This window comes from Malaclemys terrapin, chromosome 6, assembly GCF_027887155.1.
Source record: "Malaclemys terrapin pileata isolate rMalTer1 chromosome 6, rMalTer1.hap1, whole genome shotgun sequence".
NCBI lineage: Eukaryota > Metazoa > Chordata > Testudines > Emydidae > Malaclemys > Malaclemys terrapin.
Genome location: NC_071510.1, coordinates 74,080,553 through 74,088,415, shown reverse-complemented (window position 1 = coordinate 74,088,415; position 7,863 = coordinate 74,080,553).

The following is a 7,863-nucleotide window of genomic DNA, read 5'->3' as shown; positions in this document are numbered from 1 at the left end:
TGAGGTGTGAACACCAAGGGAGGAGAAACTGCTTCTGTAGTTGGATAGCCATTCACAGTCTTTGTTTAATCCTGATCTGATAGTGTCAAATTTGCAAATGAACTGGAGCTCAGCAGTTTCTCTTTGGAGTCTAGTCCTGAAGTTTTTTTGCTGTAAGATGGCTACCTTTACATCTGCTATTGTGTGGCCAGGGAGGTTGAAGTGTTCTCCTACAGGTTTTTGTATATTGCCATTCCTGATATCTGACTTGTGTCCATTTATCCTCTTGTCCAGTTTGGCCAATGTACATAGCAGAGGGGCATTGCTGGCATATGATGGCATATATAACATTGGTGGACGTGCAGGTGAATGAGCCAGTGATGTTGTAGCTGATCTGGTTAGGTCCTGTGATGGTGTTGCTGGTGTAGATATGTGGGCAGAGTTGGCATTGAGGTTTGTTGCATGGGTTGGTTCCTGAGTTAGAGTTGTTATGGTGCGGTGCGTGGTTGCTGGTGAACAACATAACAACTCTAACTCAGGAACCAACCCATGCAACAAACCTCCCAATACTTCTGTTAGTCTTAAAGGTGCCACAGGACCCTCTGTTGCTTTTTACAGATTCAGATTAACACGGCTACCCCTCTGATACTATCCAACGTATGGTGACTACTGCTAACATTCAGAGACAAAACCAATAGGTGCGTTTGTAGTGTTATATTAGCATACACAGAAACATGCCAGGGGAGGCACGAGTCGTCTATGCCGATGGCCCAGTCTTAAAATGCTCTTTCAAAGCCTCCCTGATCAGAATAGCTCCCCGTTGAGTCCCTTTCACAGCCCTGGTATCTGACTCAAAAGCAGCAGACAGCCGCTCCACCTCCACACTCCACGCCTGGGGAAACTTCTCCTCCTTTGATTCACATATATTAAGAAGGACACAGCAGGCAGCTATAACCAGGGGGATATTTTCCTCACTGAGGTCTAACCTGTGAAGGAGACCGCGCTAGCACCTCTTTAAGTGACCAAAGGCACATTCAACAGTCATTCTGCGCCTGCTGAGCCTGTTGTTGAAGTGCTCCTTGCTGCTGTCAAGGCGGCCAGTGTACAACTTCAAGAGCCACCAGAGCAAGGGGTAGGCCGGGTCTTCCAGGATTACTATTGGCATTTCCACATACCCAATGGTAATCCTCTGTTCTGGAAAGAAAGTCCCTGCGTGCAGCTTCGTCATGTTCATCAGGCACCTTCCTTGATCAGCCTGCGTTGATGTCGGTGAAATGACCCTGGTGATCCATTAGCACTTGCATGCCATAGAAAAGTAGCCCTTTCTGTTGATGTACTCCATCTGGAGTCTGGAGCCAAAATGGGGATATGTGTGCCATCTATCACGCAATTAGCGAATCCCACTGCTGCAAAACCATCCGTTATTTCACGCACATTGCCCAGAATCACAGTCCTTTGTATCAGGAGGCAATTAATGGCCATGCACACTTGCATTACTACAACCCCCACAGTGGATTTCCTCACTCCAAACTGATTCGCAACTGATTGGTAGCAGTCTGGCGTTGCCAGCTTCCACACAGCAATCGCCACTTGCTTGTCCACTGTTAGTGCAGCTCTTATTTTGGTGTCCCTGCACTGTAGGGTTGGGGCAAGCTCTGCATACAGTTTCAGGAAGGTGGCTTTGTGGATCCAAAAGTTCTGCAGCCACTGCTCATCATCCCATATCTGCATAACAATGTGATCCCACCACTCAGAGCTTGTTTCTCAAGACCAGGACTGATGGTCCACCATGTGTAGCTGCTCTGTGAATGCTAACAGCAATCTTGAATTGTTTCTGTCCATGACACAAAACAGGGCAGATACCATGGCGGCAGCAGCATGAGAGTCACAGCTCATGAAATACTACAGTACAGGATCAGGCACGTTGTGTTCATAATGCTCATCACAATACTGGAGAGCAGTGCAGGATCCATGCTTTCTGACAGAGATGGTGGGCAGGCAGTTTACAGGGGCTGTTGAAAAGCAGCATAAAATGTACTACGAAGGTCATGGAATGATGGGATGGAGAAAGCTGCATCATAGGACACTGAGCCTGCTGCCATGAGGCATTGCAAACCCATCCCAGAATGCCCTGCGGCAGATAGTGGCCAGTTGCACAGTGGGATAGCTAACCACAGTGCACTGCTCTTTGTGTTGATGCAAGAGCTGTTCATGTGGACACAAGGAGCATAGCTTGGACATGCACCAGCGGTTTAATTACAGCGGTGGCTGTACATCAATGTAACTTAAGTCAACTTAACTCTGTAGTGTAGACATGCTGTGAGAGAGAGAAAAAAAGGAAAAAGCCTGTCAAAAGCAGGCTTGGAATGGAAGTTTATCCAGAACTTGAGGGACAGTCTCGACTCTTGAGGGACAGTCTTGACTCTTGAGGTGGGAGGCTGTTCATGAATGCTGGATCCTTCCTTTATCTAGGAATACTCTGGAAAACTGTTTTAAGGCAATAGATAACTTAATAACATAAGAACGGCCATACTGGGTCAGGCGAATGGTCCATCTAGCCCAGTATCCTGTCTTTTGACAGTGGCCTGTACTGGATGCTTCAGAGGGAATGAACAGAACAGGGCAATTTCGAGTGATTCATTCCATTGCCCAATCACAGCTTCTGACAGTCAGAGGTTTAGGGACACTTGAAGCATGGATTTGTGTCCTGTGACTATCTTGGCTAATAGCCTTTGATGGACCTATCCTTCATGAACTTATCTAGTTCTTTTTTTAACCCAATTATACTTTTAGCCTTCACAGCATCCCATGGCAGCAAGTTCCACAGCTTGACTATGCATTATGTAACGAAGTACCTCCTTTTGTTTGCTTTAAACCGCTATTAATTTCATTGGGTGACCACTGGTTCTTATGCTATATGAAGGGGTAAATAACACTTCCTGATTCACTTTCTCCATCTCATTAATAATTTGATAGATCTCTATCATATTCCCCCTTGGTCCTCTCTTTTCTAAACTTTCAGCAGCTTCAGTCTTTTTAATCTCTCCTTGTAGGGGTATTCCATACCGGTAATCATTTTCATTGCCCATTTCTGCACCTTTTCTAATTCTAATATATCTTTTCTGAGATGAGGTAACCAGAACTGCATGCAACATTCAAGGTGTAGGCATACCATGGATTTATATACTAGCATTATAATATTTTCTTTTTTATTATCTATTCCTTTTTTTGTTATCTATTCCTTCCTTAATGGTTCCTAACATTCTATTAGCTTTTTTGACTGCCGCTGCACAGAGTGGATGCTTTCAGAGTCACTGCAAGATCTCTTTCTTGAGTGGTAATAGCTAATTTAGACCCCATCACTTTCTATGGATAGCTGGGATTATGTTTTCCAATGTATATTACTTTGCATTTATCAACATTGAATTTCATCTTCCATTTTCTTTCCCCATCACCCAGTTTGTGAGATCCTTTTGTAACTCTTCACAGTCAGCTTTGGACTTAACTATCTTGAGTAATTTTGTATCATCCACAAACTTTCTACATCGCCATTTACCCCTTTTTCCAGATCATTTATGAATATGTTAAACAGCATCAGTCCCAATACAGATCCTTGGAAATGCCACTCTTTACCTCTCTCCATTGTGAAAACTGACCATTTATTCCTACCCTTTGTTTTCTTTGTATTAGAAAAAGGATTTTATCTAATATAGAAGCATAAAGTCTGAGGTTGCATCTTTATGTTTATTTCCTGTGTAACTTGTATAAGTTTGCTTTCCCTCACTATTTCATCTTTGAATCAGTGTTTTTTTCTCTTAAACAAACTTTTTATTTTCTTCCAAAGGAGATCTCTGGTTTTCAAACTGTGTGGACTGTGTGTGCCAAAGTAAGTGATATCTCTGGAGCTGGTTTCATGCTTCCAGGTGTGACAAACCAGAGGGGAATGGTCCAAATGTCTGATAATGAAGAATTACAATGAATTTGGGGTAGGGTTATCATACGCTGATCTGGGTTTTCCCGGACATTGCCTCTTTTTTTACCTTTCACCCTCGATCCAGGTAGATTTTTCAAACAACAGGCAATGCCCATGGGTTTTGCACAACAATCATTGCAGCTCAGAAAGAGCCCCAATTGGTCTGCTTCCTGACTGGTCCCTCCCTGCATCCACAGCTGATTGGTCCATTCCCTTCCAGCCATAGCTGCTGGATCCCGCCTATCCAGGCCCTGGCTCCTAGCCCTGGGGAAGGTGTCCCACAGGGAGGCACTGACTGATAGCTGGCACTGCGTCCTGGGCTTGAACCAGCTGCCCTGACACCGGAACAGACACTGCCCCCCAACTCCAGTGTGTATTCCCGCCACAGATACCCCTTCCAGTACCCCCCAAATACTCCTCCCAGTATACACATACCCCTCCAGCATCACCAGATACTCCCTAGTATACACCCGCCCAGCACCTCCCAAATACCCCCTCCAGTATCCCCAACTATATGCCCCCTCCAGCTCCCCCAGCCCTCTGGCAGTGTCCTCTTTTTGGGAACCTGAAATATGGTAACCCTAATCTGGGGAGACTCAGGACTGAAAGGCCTGATGGTGTCACCCTGCATAGGATAACGAGACTGGTGAGAGCCTGAGTGTGCTTGTGGGCTTGCTACTGGTGTCAAGAAATTGAACCATAACTGCACAGCACGAAGACCCCCAAAGTTACCGGGCAGACAATGAGAAAACCCCTTACCAGTCCAGGTAATCCCCAAAATGTGACAAGAGGTGCTTAGCACATACACCTTGGCATCTCTGACTGGCTAGTTTAGGTGTCTCCCTGCCTAGCTTTTGTGGATAGCATTCTACAGCACCTATTTCTCCATTTCATCTTATAGGGAGCCTCGGCATCTAGCTCAGGCTTTGTGGATTGTGGTTTTGTTCCTGTGATTTTCTATGTGCCTAAAAGTTAAGCACCACAATGCTCTAAATCCCTTTGTGGATTTATTGAAATCCCTTTATGGATCTGGGCCTATCTCCTTTAAGGTTTTAGAATTAGTAGATCTCATCCTCTAATTTTTATTCATAGATTGGAAGAGGAAAATAAGCTTTCCTATTTTTTCAGCTCCAAATTGGTTTCTTAACTTTGAATGAACTAGTCTTCATGTGAAATAGTTGACTAAATTGAAATGAAAAAAATTTCTCTGCATCCGCAGCAGAGGCCATTGCTATCAAAAGTTGGTTTAGTACTTCAGCAGACTCTAGTTCCAGGTACTTAGCCAATGACTTTCACCATTCAGGGGTTTGACTTTCTTTAAAATTTCAGGAGCAAATAGATCCTACTTCATATTTTTTTGTATTTAATTTAGATTATGTCAATAAATTATAATAACCTATGTTAAGGCATAAACTTGTCAATTATATATTTAATTTTAAATAAGCTTATTTTGAAAAAAAATAACCTGTATTCAATTTAAATTAAAAAAATCATTTTTATTTTAAAAGTCCTCTATTTTTATCTACATTGGTAACAAATGGCTTTCGGAGAGTTTTTCACTTTATTATTGTAGCTGCACGTGAATCCAGTCATCATCATCAGCTATGAAAGTTTCAAGTCTAAAGCTGAATTTCTAGGCTGTTAGCAGTAGGTGGCTTTGTCCCTCTTTCTTAAAGTAACATGTTCCCAGGGCCTTGATGCTGCAAATAGTGATGCATGTTCTTTATGCAGGTGAATAGTCCCAATAGGGTGACCAAGTGTGAAAAATCGGGACGGGGTGGAGGGTAATAGGAGCCTATTTAAGAAAAAGACCCAAAAATCGGGACTGTCCCTATAAAATCGGGACATCTGGTCACCCTAAGTCCCAAGGACTGAAACTTGTCATCATTGACTTCAGTCGCCCTATCTACAGAACCCAAGAGTTGACCACCTGTACTGTCCGCATCAGTGAATTCAAATGAAATGGGCTGGTATTTACCGGGGGGCAGAGGACCAACCCACAGCCTTAGGACAGGTCTGTCACCGCTAAAAGTAAGGAGAGGGGCTCACATGTCTCCTACCGGCTGAACAGACATGGATAATGGCTCTTCCCCCCAGGCTTCTGGATGGCAGAAGCAGGGCCAGCTCCAGGCACCAGCCCACCAAGCTTGTGCTTGGGGCGGCACCTGGAGGGGGGCGGCGTGGTGCGCCGGCTCCGGCCGCCGGGGAGAGCGGAGCCACAGTGGGCTCACCGCCCTGGGCAGAAGTCTCCCCTCTGAATTTCTGCTCTTTTATCCCAAACGTTTTGGGAGCGAGCAGCGCCAGCAAAGGCTGCGCATACTGTGCTCCCTGCCCCATTGGCCAGATGCGACCCTCACATCTCCCATCCGTGCAAGCCTCCAAAGCGCTCAGCGCGCAGTACTGAGCCTCCCCGCTAGGGGGCAATGGAGACTGGCTCCATCGCCGGGAATCCCTCGAGTCACGTGCAGGATATGCGCTCGTCACGTGTCACATGGCGCTCAGGGCTCCAATCGCCTGGTAGGTCTCTTGCCACGTGTTTCTTTGCGGCTTCTCGCCGGGAGTTGACTGGTCGGTCGCCGCTGTTGGACCCACCCATGGGTGCGAAGGGGCTGGTTCTACCGGCGGAGAACGCTTGGCGCGAGCTCTGTTTTGCGACCTATCAGAGTCTGAGCGAGCGCGGTGCCTGCCGGAAGTTGTAGTCTCCCCAGCGGGTGGGCCCTGAGGCTGGCTGCGGCGGCGCAGTGATGTCTCTTGGCCCGGCTGTGTGTGACGCACATTGGAAGAGGGTCTGTCTGCACCGTAGTGACGGCTGGGATCCAGTGTGTGCTGAGGCGGCGCTGCCGTCACGATCTGTCAGCTCCTTCGGGTGCGCGCGTGACTCCCCACTTCCCCCCGCGCCGGCACAGAGCCCTGTTCGCTTTGCCAGCCGCTCCCTGCCGGGGGCTCGCGCCACAGCGAACACCAACGGCTGTTAAATATGGGGCTCGTGAGCCGAGCCCGGCCGGGAACAGATGAAGCGGGCTTTCCCCGGGTCCTTCCGTTTCGCTCGAGCCCCACCTGTACCGGCACCCTCCGGCCAGACCCAGAGAGCCCGCGCCCAGCCTGCTTCTCGCACTGAGCATGGGGCCCTGGGAGGCTGTTGGATCGATAGCGCAGCCATGGCGCTCCCCGTTCTCTGCTGAGGCGGTGGGAGCCCGGGGAGGGGGGGCCGGGCCTACACTCCCCTGGGCCTGGCAGGGCTGCGCGGCAAGAGCTGCAGGATGGAAACTTAGGAGGGCGCGAGCCTGCCCGAGGAACGGCCAAAAACTAGAGCGCCCATAGCGCCATGTGAGCGGCTGGTGGAGGGGGCAGCTGGCTTGGCCACTCCTCTTTCCGTAGCACTTCCTCGGCGGGGATTAACCGAGAGTTGAGTGTTTTGGGAGAGAGCTGCTGCTTCTGGCGGGGGCTGGGAAGCGCTCAGCCGGGCCCAGAGGATGAGGAGGAAGGATACCAAACGAAGGCTGGCGTGGTTTTGATTAGGCGTCTGTCATGCGAAGTGGAATCCCCCCTCTCTTAAGGAGGCTGCCGCTCCCAGTGGGCAAGGAGCCTGCCTCCCTCCTCCCATATGTCAGCTCTGTCAGAGCCAGAATATCCACTTCTAGCCAGTTCTTCCCATGCTCACCACCAGCTCTCAGCTGGAACCAGCTGAGAGAGTGGCCATTAGTGGCTGAAAAAAAGGGTCTAATTCTAGCTTGCCCTTGGCAAGAATTCCCTTCTCTCTCCCCCTCAGTGCTAGAAACCCTTTGCCTGCCACAGTGCTCCTTAACAGGCTTCCTTCAGACTTTCTACTCAGATTCAAATTGTCAGTCGCAAGGGCTTTCTTTGTCGGACCTGCCGTTTGTTGGGGCAGTTTTGGTCCTGCAGTTAATTGT